Source organism: Lagopus muta, chromosome 5 (genome assembly GCF_023343835.1).
Source record: "Lagopus muta isolate bLagMut1 chromosome 5, bLagMut1 primary, whole genome shotgun sequence".
NCBI lineage: Eukaryota > Metazoa > Chordata > Aves > Galliformes > Phasianidae > Lagopus > Lagopus muta.
Window position 1 is genome coordinate 7,088,129 of NC_064437.1, and position 13,766 is coordinate 7,101,894.

Below are 13,766 nucleotides of genomic sequence, written 5' to 3' on the forward strand. Positions count from 1 at the left end.
CACCCTGCACAGCTGAGCAGCCCATGCAGAGTTCTGGGAACACATCACAGTAGGGTTAGACCTGGGCCAGGTATGTGCGTGCAAGCGGGATCTGCATTTGTTATGCATTGTTATGCTGGGGTACCGCTGTCTATGTGGCAGCTGCTCCAGCCAAGGCTGAAATGCAGCCATTTCTGGGGTGAAAGGTATAGTTTAGGTTTTTTGACCAAACTGCTTAGTATTAGTTGTAAGTTTGTGTTCGGTAGAAAAGAACAAAAGAAATCAGAATTAACTTGGGTAGCAGCTGGCCTGTGGAGTTAGGTTCTCTTCTTGCAGAAACAATAAGCCCTCAGTTCTGTCTTCACTAAAATGTCTTTTTTTTTTTTCTTCTCTGTTCTTTTTCACTTCAGTCAGATCAGTAAAATGATGCCAGCAAGGTGACTGGTTTGAGGAGAAGCTCTCTTGTTTGAACAACCATCTCTTATGGAGCCCAAGTTTGAGTTTTGTTGACTCTCCAACTGTAGTACTGATCCAGACAGAGGGCTTAGCCTGTGATGTCTGATGGGATCAGGGCACAAAGAGCAGTAAGAACAAGTGGATTGAGTACTATGGTTTCCACAAAACAAATCTCACAGTCACAGATAATTGAATAGATTTCTGTGCTTATTCCAGTTTTCTGAGCTCCAGAGATGCACTTTAAAGTGCTTCATTTTACCCCCAATTAACTTTAATTCATCTTGTCTTGAGCTCTTGAGAATGGAAACTCTGCCAGATTGGCTGTCTTTAGTCTTTTTTTTTATTATTTATTTTTTTAAAAAAAAGGCTAGAGGACTTTTTTATTAAAAGAAAAAAAAAAGGCAAAAATATGAGGTTCACATTGATTGCACCAAATTCTTTAAAACAAGAGCATTTGAGTGAACTACTAAATTTTCACCTCTATGGAAATAAGGCTCTGTGCAAAGTGGAGAGCCTGATAAGTGATTATTACTTTCTGTGCAATGTAATGGCCTTGAAGAACTAAAGGGGATGAATAAATAAATAAATAAAACCCTTGAAAAGAAACTCTATCAGTTTAACTCATTCACTTGGTAGTGTCTAATGAGTAATATTAAATTCTTCTACCAGAAAATCAACATTTGGAGGGACAAGTCACTATTATCCCATTTTTTGCATCAAGACCTGAATGTATTAGATACAACTGCAGCTCTAGTTTGTCATGTAAAAGTTGCTTTGGAATGATGAGAGTGGAAGGAAATTGCAATTTCTGTGAGTATGAACATGGCCTAAGTAATGCCATTTTGCATACAAACTCCATTTTGTACAGATGGATTGTTTGCATACTGCATTTTCTTTTTTTTTTTTTTTTCCTTAGTCTTTTCATCCCCGTTTCTAACATACAGAAATGTGTACTTGCTCAGACATTTTGACTACTGCAGTAAGATAAGTTAGGTAAGTAAGTGTGAGGAAAAACAAAATAAGGGCGAGAATAATGCTGAGGAAATGCAGGTGCAGGGCTTCTCAGGAGAAGAGTTAAACTAAATAGAAACCCCTTGAACTTGGAATCTTCCATGGTACGGACATTTCAGTACGGTCAGCTGAGCAATACTGTGGTTTGGGACTACAAGTGCAGTAAAAAAAGGAGCATAAGCAGGGTAGAAACTGGAGAACTACTGAGTGAGTTACAGGTGTCCATCTTGTCTTTGACAGCAAACACTGAGTAAGAAGTTATTTCTATTGCTTTGTTACTCTATTTAATTTGGCAATAAAGTCTCCCGTATAACAAGAGCACTTATTATTGCTTCCTGACCACCTAAAATTGCAGTGCAACAAGAGAACACCTAATAGCCAATATGTTATCCCCATGGAAGGAAATGATCCATTAGCAAAATGCAATAAACTGGCAGGCAGGAGGGCAACTAAGCATTTTGACCCTATTAGCCTGGAGATAGGAAACCTGGTAATCCTAAATGTGATTCCCTCAGAGATAAGTTTAATTACTGAAAATGCGAGAACTGCAGAAAGCCTGCAAAAATCCCTTTTTCTTTGGAGGCAAATGGAAGCAGAACGGTAATCTAGCAGTTAGAATGCAGACAAAAACTCTACAGTTAGCCCAGTTCATTCTCAGGTAATAATAACATATATGTTGACTCTCCAAGGAGTTATCGGATGACCTCTTGAGTATATATTTCTGCTGTGCCTTTGTTTCCCTTTATTGGCGTTCTCTAGTATTTGGATTGTGCCCACAGTTCTGAAGCTCTCTATGCCTGGAGGTTTGTTGTGTCCTACAGTTAGAAGAAGAGCCAAAAGATCTGGTAATAGACAGCCTTGTGACACACAGAGAAGTTAATTTCATGCTTGCTAGAGCCCTGTAATGCTGCTAAACATGGCCATCAAGGAAAAGTTATATTGTGTGAAGTGGGAATCTTTAACCCCCCAAAATCATCCTGTATAAGTTTTTGTATTAAACATCATATCAATTCATGTAAGCATCCAAGTGTGCAAGTAACTGCTGATGACACAGGTTCCGAAAACACCATGCACATTTGAAGGGCTGCTCTGTGCCATTCCTTTGTAGGTTAGTACTTCTGGGCAGCAAGGTATAAGAGGACACCTCGTCTTCATGCAGCTGGGGCTGGGCAGTGCTAGTATCACACAAATTCACATCCTGTGTCCTTAGAACTCTTTCAGGAGCAAATGAGAGTAGTTCAGCCATGCAGACATTTGTGATTTGTACAGCTGTATTTACAAACTTTCCCTGCCTGGATATATATTTTTAATAGTATTATCTACTTCTCCCTGTGTTTATCTATTGAAAGTAGAAGTAGCAGTATTCCAGGTTATATCCTTGCTGATTGTAGTTGATAGGTAGCTGTTTGTCCCTTATTAAAGGCATTATGCACTCTGATTAAGGTTGCTAAAAGAAATCTCTTCATAAGTAGCTAAGGGAAATCCAAAGACAGTTATAAAAAATCTTAACTAGGTCTATGTCACGGTCTGCATTTAGCCTGACAGTCATCCATCTGAGATTCCAGATCTGAAAATATCCGTATGTCTAGCTCTGAACAAACTCTTGCTCTTTGAAGAAGGTGTAGGCTTCTTGTGCAGCTACAGAGAAACTAGGGTCATTCTGCCTAGATGTTCTGAATGTGCAGATGGTTACATCAAAACCTATACAAACACAAAATGTACAGGACATATGCTAGAACAAGTTGTGATCGTTTATCATACTGTGACTCGTGGCTGTCTGTCTGCATCTATGAAGCAGTTGAAGTTAACTCAGTAGAGTCTTAACAATCTCTGCTGAAGTTAACCTGAAGAGAAGTCTTATGCTAGGACCATGTCCGTGAGTAGGGGTAGAAGGAAATTATTCACGTCAAGCAGAGTTGAAGGCAGTGATTCCTGACTTTTATTTTTTCCCTGGGCTTGCTGAGCAACTAGAATTCTAGATGTTAGCTGTATCAGATAATATCCTCTTGAATATTAGTTGTACTGTTTTGTCTTTGGGGAAATAATAGTCTCTTTTCTAAAAGAGTTTGACTTCTTCAGTACAAGTCTCACGTGTTTGTTAACTAGCATGAAAAGAACTGGGTATTTGATTTTTGAAAATAACTGTTGTGTGAAATGCTGAGAGCTCTGAGATTCTTTTTATCTATTCTGGTATGCTGGGCACCAATCTAGGGAAGAAAAAAACTCAGCATAAGTTCCATAAATGTGTCATCCCCAGAGCCTGGTTAGCTTGATTCGTCAAACTTTTCCATCATATCTTCATGAAATAAAGCATGAACTGTATCTGCAGGTTGGAGGAAATTTTGGTGACCTAAGTCAGCACAAGGCAACTTTTCCTCCCTGGGAAGAAAATGCTACAGTTCTGGAAGTCTTACCTGCAGTCCCAGGAGCTAGAAGTAAAACCAGCTCCTCTCATCAGCTGAGAAACAACAAGGACTATGGAATTGTAATTTTGATCAGCAAGGCAGAAGTGAGACTTCAAGATATGGTTCTGCATGTTATCTCATCTAAATGGTTTATAAAACAGTCTCTATGATTGAGCAGAAATAACCGAGCTCTTTAACATCTCAGTAGCAGAGTATATCAATCATGTGGGGGAAAGAAAAACCCAATCTGCTAATAGAAAGTGTGGTTGATTAGCTGCGGGTGCAGTACCTGCCGTTGGTGGTAGGGAAACTAGTTGATAAGGAATCACTTAGAAGGAACCTGCATCATTGATGAGCTTAAGGAAGAGCCATGCCCTCGCATCACTGTGGGGAGAGGGACAGATGAACCAAGACGGGGGAGGAGGCAGGTGACCCCACTGCTTATCTTTGCTTCCAGGCTTCATTGTGCCATCGCGTGGGGCTGCTGCGAAATGCCTCCAGCAAGTCGTGAGACTTGAAGTTCTCACATCTGTTCTTCTTGACTTCAATGCACTGATGCTAAGCCCAGGGTCATTGGTAATATCTTGAAGAAGTAACAAGTGATTGTGTAAATATGTGTCCCCCAGCCGTCTGTTTCTGTTAGACAGTGCTGGATATTTTATCACAAATTAATCATGCATTCTGACAGTAGCTGGAGTGGCATTTTCTGCTAAACTTATCCCTTTAATTAAATGTAGATGCTCCATCTTCAGGCTGACAGTCTCAGGACACCTGTTTAATTTTTTAATTGGGGCCAATGGTTTGCCTGTTCATCATGCTTTTCTGTTTTTGCATCTTCTCATCCCCACGCATGTTCACATAACGCACTGAGCAGAGCTACAGATATTGAACAGGACAGGCTGGGTTGACAGCTAAGGTCATTTCAACGAAGTACTGGAGCGCTTGTGTGCTTCAATGAGAAGGCTGCTGTGTCTGTTAAATGCAGATTGACAGAAGCGTCTAAGGGACAACCTTTCTCTTCTATAGGAAGCATTTAATTACTGCTTTGCATTCAGTGGAAACGCTTGCAAGTTTCTGCACTCAGATCTCCCTAAATCAGCATGTGTCTGATCATTTTTTTTTTTCCTTTCTATCCAGCCTGCTTGAAATGTTTGGGAGTTTTTTTGTTTTGTTTTGTTTTTTGTTTTTCGGTAGAGCATTTGGAGCGTTAAAATGGCCCTTTTGATCCTTTTAGAATCTCAAAACAAGTGGGTGAGCTACTCTTTTCTTTTGAGAATCCAGATGCATCTGCCCTTTCTGTGTGTGATTTCAAAAGGATGGTTTGTAAATACTGTGGTGTTTTGTGATTACGTTCTGAATCAAGTGTTTGATGCTTTATTCCTTTTAAGTGGATGATGATTATTTTTTTCTTCTTTTAATTCATAATGCTTCGTTGAACTCAATAAAGATATATGTATATATATATTATCTTTTAAGTAATACAGTGTGCATTTCCAATGCTTTTCTAGCTAATGATCTTTAAAGACCTTGCAGAATGTAATTAAGCCATGCAACACTTGAGGTCTGATTTCTGCAAGGCTTGTTTGCTCACCACATAAGTTGGCTGCTGATAGTATTTCTCTATGGAAAGACTACTGGGTCTCCACACCTCTTCTTCCAGCTCTCTGAAGGCACAGTCCTCACTGTAACTATCTGCCTTGGGTGCTACAACTCAGCAAGAAAGGAAACTGAAGCTCTTTCTGCTCACATTGCACCTGTTTCTACACAGCAGTTTGCAAGGTAACAGCTGTCAGATGGCTTCTTCTAAAAATGAGTTTTGGAATAATATCCCATTTATTCAATTGACTTAGGTCAGTGCATAGCAGAGCCGTGACTGTGGTTAATTCACAAACCTCATTCATGCTGGTGGTAACTTAGGCTATGGCAGGAAACCCTCCTCGGAGCAAAGTAATTTCACTTTGCCCATGTTCTATATGATGTAAGAGTTGTTCAGAATCATTCTTGTTTACCTTATCTGTGGCAACCTGGAAGCTGCAATCCCATGCTTTCCAGTGTATCCCATTTTATCTGGATCACGTTCCCTTGGGCCAGGGTGCCCTGCATTGGCCCACAGCACATCAGTGTGATGCCCATTTTTATTTTGATTCTGGCACTAAGAAATTGTTTCATTGTTAGATGAAAGTAGAAGTGGGGAGAAAGGTTCTCAACCTTGGGGAAAGCTCCTGCTGCTTAAATTCAGCAAGTCTGACAAAGGGGAAAGAGTCCTTCCACCTCTGCTTTTCCATCTTCCCTGTGTTTCATTAAGTGACACCCTCAGGAAAGAGGAGATGCTGTTGGCATGGTGGCACTGTCCCTGAACACAACTTCTGCAGCTTTGGTTAGGCTTCACCTGCTTCCTGGGGGAGCAGACTTTGTGTTTTGTGCTTTATCATGTTCAGTTATTTAAACCTGCTTTCTTTCTTTTTGCTATTTATTTTAGAATCATCTCCAGAATGCATGGGTTGGTTTTCTTATTTTATGAAAAAGGCTTTAACAAAAAAAGGAATAAAAGATAGCTTCTTTCAGAAACAGTCATTAACCAATAGCAGAGTGGGACACTAATCCTCTTTTTGGTTGCTTCCTATATTGCTCCTTTTTCTGCTCCTCTCCTCCTTCCCTTAAAGTAGCACACAGCCAAATCCTTGGGAGTTGAAGAAGAAACAGTCAAGAGCAATCAGCTCTCCCTACTTGAGCAAGCGGGGCTGAAAGCACTGTGCTGAGTGAGAGTATCTGAATCTGGAGAGGGATGAAGTGCTGAAGTTGAAATCTAATCCAAATTTGACATGTTTTGGTGAAATACAAAGTCTGAAAAATGTTGATGCTTATTTGAAACGCTGATGATGATCTCCTGGCTCTGCACTGACAGCCAGATCTTACAAGTCTCCAAAGTAAATTCAAGTAGATCTGACCTGCCTGCTCTTAGGGTTTAGCTTGTTCTCTTTTATCCCAGGGCTGCTGCTGGACTCATGCTGATGTATCCACAACACAAAATAGAGCCATCAAGAGGATTTCTGCGCTGGCTCTGGATCTTTCTACCCTGATGCAGACCACTGAAGCAGTGTAGAGCAATGTATGGAGCTGTTCCCAAGCCTGGCAGTCATGGCAGACTTAGATATGGAAGTTCATGCTAAAAGCCTACTGTTCAGAAAATATTTTCACTTTTACTCTGGGATTTGCCCAGGAGTGGCTCTGGTGTCTGAAAGCTTGATAGTATTTGTGAATGAGCTGGTCCCAGTCCAATCCTTAATAGCCATCTGTATTTCTCTGCATCAGACTGTGATCTAGCTCAGTCTGATTAACATAGCCCTGGAGAGAGCCACCGGCTAACAATCACAGTGAGAAACCTTATCCTCCAGCTCTGGACCACATCCATCACACCAACAAGTAAAGAGATGTGTGAGATTTTTATTTTTATTTATTATTATTATTATTATTATTTTTTGCCACCAATGGTACAGCATTTGGTCAGAGTCTCTGCTTCTGATTTAAAAGGCTTGGGGACAGGTTCTGACTCCCCTAACTCTGGCTCAATAGTAGCTTTTAATTTACCAGTAGCCTTGCCAGTGAAAATAGTTGCAGAGTAAAGGATAATGTGATGCGAAGAAAGGTAAAAGAATTGGCCCCATGATTAAAGCACTAAAAATAGCTAAATAGAGTTTCAAAGAAGATGTAATTACTTCTTTTATCTGCTCCGCTCTTATCATTTGTGAAAGTTACTGGATGTTTCTTGGTGTGTTTTCAGACCTGTGACTTGATTGCATATTGCAGAGTCTTTTATGCAGCTCCTGAACATTGCAGCAATCTCTGCTTAAACAAAAGTAACGGTGGCAGTCAGGTACCTATTGCATTTGTTATTTTTGTCCTGTCAACTCATGCTTTCAGAAGATACAATTTGAAGTCATTTTCTTCCATATTTATTCTCCATCAGTGAACTCCCAGATCAGATTTGCTCAGGTTTATAGTCAAGGTTTCTGTACCTGCTGGTGCTGAATGTTCAGCCTGGCATCCAAAGCTCAAGCTGTGCTCTTTCTGCCTTTTGCGATATCATATTGGCAGTCATGGCTTTGGAACCGGACCCTCATCAGCAATTTTGCCAGAGATGCAGAAGGTGGAAAAAAATTTGCTTGCTGGTCTGCGTGAGTTTTGGTTTTGTCAGAAAACTAAACATGTGCTACACACAGCTCTTTTCTCCTTTGCATTGGCGTATCTCTGATGTTTTCAGAGCTGCTCCGTGCTTTCACAGGGACTGTTGAGGGAAGAACAGCACTTGGAACAGGCTCTGATGGCAGCTCTGGGTAGTACTATAGTGTCTTTTTTTAACTGACCTTACCCTTTTGCTTGAAAGCAAACAAAAAATACCTCCTTCAGTTTATGGTCTTCATTGTTTCCTGATGCAGCCCATTAGCGAGACAAATGGGCACGCAGTACTGTACAGTACTGTCCGATGTGCTGTGGCTGCTGCATAAATGACAGTGTGACTATTTCCCGTGTGTTTTCTCAGCAAGGATCTTTTTAATTGTTGGAAGGTTTTCTCTCCATCTTCCATTAGTGTGATGTCATTATACTGCAGCTCATGGGATTTTACACTAAATATTTCACGTCGGGAAGCAGAAATGGTACTTTTTTATTTTTTTGCATGTCGTGGTTTTGATTAGGAACTCCACTGATCCTTCTCCAAGAGACCTTGCTGAAATTCAGTTAGGGAATTAGAAGTTAAAAAGTGCATGAAACATTTCTGTCCAAGTTAGGCCAATAGGTATTCTTACAGCTCCTCGGTTTTTTTCTCTTTCTCTCAGACAAGCCTCTTAACCTCTGCAGTGAAACTAATATTCTAGTAGGAAAGACAACCAAAGAGTTTGTTTTGGCTTGAATGTGCTGCTGAATGCAGGAGAAGTTGGTAGGGATATTAGGAAGAATAACCCATACTTTGGATGTTCAGGAATGTTCTGAGGTCTTCATTTATTACAACACCTTTTTCCTTCTAAGTATTTTGGATCTAGTTGGAAGACTACTGCCAGAGGCAGAATGACAGTGAGAAAGTCAGTTCTGTCGTTGTTTTTTGTTGTTGTTGTTGTTTTTTAAACATAAACAAGCTTTAGTCCAAATGTCAATGTAGTTTCCATGTGTTGTTATAATTTGGCTAGCTGGGAAATCTATGGCTTTTTCTCTGAGGTTAAATCAAACTATGCCTATTTATATAAAAAGAAAAATGTTCCCCCCAGTTTCTTCCTCTGGGGCTAAGTTTTGAAGTATGCAATCTCAGGGAGGCCAGCTGCCAGCGCAGAGAATGTGAGCAGAAAGAACTTTCCTTTAATGAACAAGTTTATTTGCCATTAATGCTGTTGATTGGTTTCATGACAAAATATTTCGGTGCAAAACAGAGCTGCCTTGTCTTCCATCCAGGGACTGCTTATCAGCTTTGACGTTACAAGCTACTCCGTTGTACGTTTTCAGAGGACTGTGAAATTTCTTAGAGCAAGTGGCAAAAGGTGATTTTTTTGTTTCTTCAAGGCTGTGCATGCCAAAATCTTGACAAGGTGAAGCCCTGTGTAGTGTATTTGTTGGCATATTTCCTTGCCCTTCTGAAAGTCTGTTTTGATTTTGTTGGTTTTCTGCTCTGTACCTTCAAGCAACAATTCAGCTTTAACAATGCATGTGAAAAACTCCACGAAGAGTTACTTCTGTGTGATGGCTGGCTCAGAAAACAACTCTTTCCTGTGACTTACGTCCCTACGCTCAGCTGCCAGCTGAGACATACAGTGCTTGCTCCACTGGATAGTGCTTATACAAATTGTACTTGCGTGGGCAGCACCTGTCAAGTCCTCAACCTAAGTACTCAACTCTGAGTCCTTAAGGCTTTATTCCCGTGATTTGTTTTTATTCCGCCCCTCCATAGTGTGCCATCACAACTTCTGGAGTTGCTGATTATCATCAGCTAACCAAATCTGAAAGGTGGTAGTCTCAAAAATGAGTTTCTAAAGTCTTTGTGGAAAACAGTTGAGAGGATGCTTTTATGATATTTTCCTCTGCCCAAATTGAAGATGGCAATTTGGATTCAGCTCTTCTTAAATCAGAGAAGCTTACATGGGAGAGCTCTTGGGAAGACCTAACTGTAGTTCTAGAGATTCCAGCTGAAGGTTGTACTATTCTGGCTGTCTGCATTGGTCAGTGATGAGATGTGAATCTGCTGGGAAAAAGGCTTTTCCTATATGACCTGCAAGGTCTCTCGGCTTGTGTAGCTGACAGGGACACACATTTTGCCCCGTGCAGATCTAATTTCAGCTGCTGAGGTTTTTCGTGTTGGTGGTGAACTGCAATTTTTGCTCTTGCTCAGACCTTTCATGGGGGTTTGCCTTCTCCCCACCACCATCAAAATTTCCTGTAGGGGCCTTGCTGGGAGCAATGGACATGCTTACAACATGGAGGGTTGATTCAGCTGCCACTCAGAGCAGTAAACCCTAATTCAAGACATGCTATGTGTTTACATCCTCAGTATTGGACTGGCAGTTATGGGGACAACAAACTATTCTGCAAATTTCCCACATTGTTCTGCCTGTAAAACAATGTCTGTACCCTGAGGGCACACAGCTTGGAGCAAGGATTGATCAGCCAAAGGCAGCAGTGCAGAGCAATCCCTGCAATTTCTGCTCAGGGCTGCTCATGAGCTGTTTGCCTGTCTCTCTCCTTATGTGTAGATTTTTAAAGCATTGGAAGACGTTAGTAGGGAAAGTGGTGCTGTTTTGGAAATGGAACCCAACTCTTGCAGTCTTCAGCTGCAATGGATGAGTGAAAATAATAGGAAATCTGGGTGAAGCTGTAGCTTTGACCCAGGGTGAGAGATGTTTGCTAGTTGTTCTCCAGGAGTTTTGGAATCACTGTACTGTATTACTCTCCCAGTCACAAAAGCTTTTTTTTTGTCTTCCTCTCAAAGTAAGGTTTATTTTTTTCTCCCTGCCAGCCCAATCTCTATCTTCTGTGCTGACTGATACCCAGCTCAATATCTTCCAAACTCTTTGATTTTACAGCTGCTATGAAATGTGTAGCTACTGCGCTGTTTAGATTTAATGAGATACCTCATGCAATTGCTTGCCTGCTTGTGGCTGGTATTATAGCTTAGATTTCCTTGCTATCTATCTTGGCATGCCCCATACTTTATTGGATATTCAGATTAAATCTTGATTCTCTTCTTAAGGTGTCTCTGAAACATGGGTTCAAACTAAAGCCCGAACAGATGGAGAGAGTTGATTGCACTATGTATGAGGGCTGCTCCAAAAGTAATACCTCCTATTTTATTACATTGGCCCATTAAAGAGGCAGATGGTGGCGGTATGGCAGTAGAGGTTGAACCTTTCCACCAGCATTCCATTCCATTTAGTTGCTGTGCAACAGATGGCAGCAAAGTAGCAGCCTAAGAAAACGGCATCTGACATAAAAGTGTGTATGAAGCAAAGGTGTGGCATTGAACTCTTCCATGCAGAAAAAGATTGTGCCCATTGATATTCATCAGCTTTTGCTGAATGTGTATGGACACCAAACAGTGGATGTGAACACAGTGAGGAAGGTAGTGATTTCAGCAGTTGTGAAAGACAAGCCACATTCCAGATGATTGCACATCTGTTACACCACAAAATGAAGAGCATCTCAATCAGTTCATCCACACAAACTGGCTAATAGTGGTTGCTAGGTTGAAAAACAGTGTTTTGTTGTTAAGGAATTGCTCTATCAAATAGCATTATTGCTCTCTTTCTATCTGTTGTAGTTTCCATAGAAATAAATGGGAGGTGTTACTTTTGGAGCAACCAATGTTTTGGTTTTTTTTCACTTGTGGATGGATTTGTAGTTATCCTAATGATGTTCGGCTGATGTCTGAGAAGGGCCAATGTGGCAGGTTGCCCAATGTGCTGCAACTGGTCTGGAATGAGCTGGGAGCCTCCAGATCCTGGTAGGAGGAGGGACTTGGCAGGCACAGTGTCCCACCTTCTAATGTCCTTGGCTTCAGGAATTCTTCATGCCTTTAGCTGAGAAGCTCAGTCAAGCCCAGCATGTCATAAAACAAATCTGGTGCGGATGAAAATGGCATGTTTGCTTCTTAGCAGATCCCATTTAAGTGGCAGCGTGAGCCGAGATATCATCTTCTGTGTGCTCTTTGTTCTGAGCTTGTACAGACGGTGATTTGCATGGCCATCGCTTCCAGAGTGTCGTCTGCCTCAGACCAGATGTTCATCATCCCTCTGCTGAGACTATGCTCTTTTCTTCTTGTTCCTTACTCTTGAAAGAAATCTGAAGACATTGTCATCAAGACTGCAACTCTGCTGCCTCCCTTTGAGTGACTTACACTCAGATAATATCAGTACAGTTAATGGTGCTTAACCCTCCCAATGGCAGCTGCTGCCATTCATACTGACAGTCCCTCCCAGCATCTGTTTTTCAGACCTTTGTACATGTATTAGTAAAATGGAAGTAAGCCACTCTCTTCCATGAAAACAAGACAAACAGCTAGAGGCGTCATTCTATGTGGATACTGATGCCCCGCTGAAAATAAACTTTTCCCATGCCAACTCAGTATGGAGGGTTGTGAATATCAGCTGTTGATGGACTCGAGGGATTGATGACTGACTGAATAAGCCCTGCTAAAGCTGATGGGTTTGGTGTTATGTGGTCAAAGCTGTGCTCACTGGCATTGCAGTGTGATTGTAGGCTTTGAGGACAAGATTAGGGTAAGTTCTATCTTCTATCACGATATACAAAAAGAAGTTCCTGGCTGCTTAATATATTGTGAAAAGTCTTTTGTCTGTCCTGGTAGCGTGAAAGCATCTCCTCTTTGTTTTGTTGCTTCATTTACTTTTCTTGCATTTAATTTTGCTGCTAGAGTTCCTGACTCTTCTTGCAATATGTGAAACAGTTATCCACAGGGAAAAGACTCCAAGATCTTGAATTGCAAAAAACAAGTACAATATGCTACACAGCAAAAACAAGGGTTTTTTCTGTTCTCTCTCTTCTCTTCTGCCCACTCACTATGCCCACCAATGCGTTTTGTATAATACAAATACGATTTTGGACAGAACTTTTTTTTCTGTACTTTCTTTCTTTCTTTCTTTCTCTGACTGAATAGAGCATGTAATTCCTGCAGTAGGATTGCTTTAGGTTATGATGAGGTCTTTGAAAATCTCTTGTTCTTTAAGTGTTCTTGTTCTTGGATGCTGCTATTGAATTTGATCAGTTTTTTACAGATAGCAAGATTCTTGTCTAGTGCTTTTGTGCCTCCCTTTCCGCAATATGGGTCAAATGATGCAATTAATTACAGGGACATGAAACATTGCCCAGTATTTATTAGGCCCTGACAGTGTGGTCTGTGCCTTATGAAACAGGAAATCACAGTCCCTGTTTCAGTACTCTAGACTGCTGAGCAGAGTGGTGAATATTACATCCAAGCAGTGTCTGGGAAGGATCAGATCATCAAAGCTTGGTCTTAAAGTTACACGTGGCTCTTTTGTTACAATTAGTTTGCAAGTCCATGCTGAAGCAGTGTCTCTCTGGAAAGATGTAAATGGAAGAAGTGTGATCAGGCACTTAACAAGTAGACATCCTTAACGTGTTAAAGGGCTGCATTCAAGGGAGGGCTTTGAGAGAGAGCAAAGAGCTGATTGGGAGTGTTAAAGGGAACATGGGATACAAGGAGAAGGAGGAAATGATGAGAGCCAAGCTGCTGGTGGGGTTAGGCTTCTGTGTGTTGAGAAAGAAATCCAGGTTTATTGTGTTTTAAATGAAGTCAGTGGAGGGATTCAAAGATGGGATTAGCACAGCCCAGTGCAGAGAAAGAACAAAACAGTAGAAGAGCACTGGGCAGATAGAGAGTGAAAGGCAGGGGAGCATCGA

General features: G+C 41.1%; 1 protein-coding gene and 1 long non-coding RNA gene across 3 annotated transcripts in view; both read left to right on the plus strand.

The window, feature by feature from the left end:
* LOC125693194 (uncharacterized) overlaps positions 1 to 7,248 on the plus strand; it is a 58,770-nt gene extending 51,522 nt beyond the window's left edge. Inside the window, exons 2-3 of the long non-coding RNA XR_007377010.1 lie at positions 5,512 to 5,630; positions 6,841 to 7,248. This is a non-coding gene — a long non-coding RNA (uncharacterized LOC125693194). The remainder of the gene's footprint in view (positions 1 to 5,511; positions 5,631 to 6,840) is intronic.
* The window catches only part of BEND5 (BEN domain containing 5), an 851,759-nt gene that overhangs the window by 592,087 nt on the left and 245,906 nt on the right, over positions 1 to 13,766 (plus strand). The window lies entirely within an intron of this gene.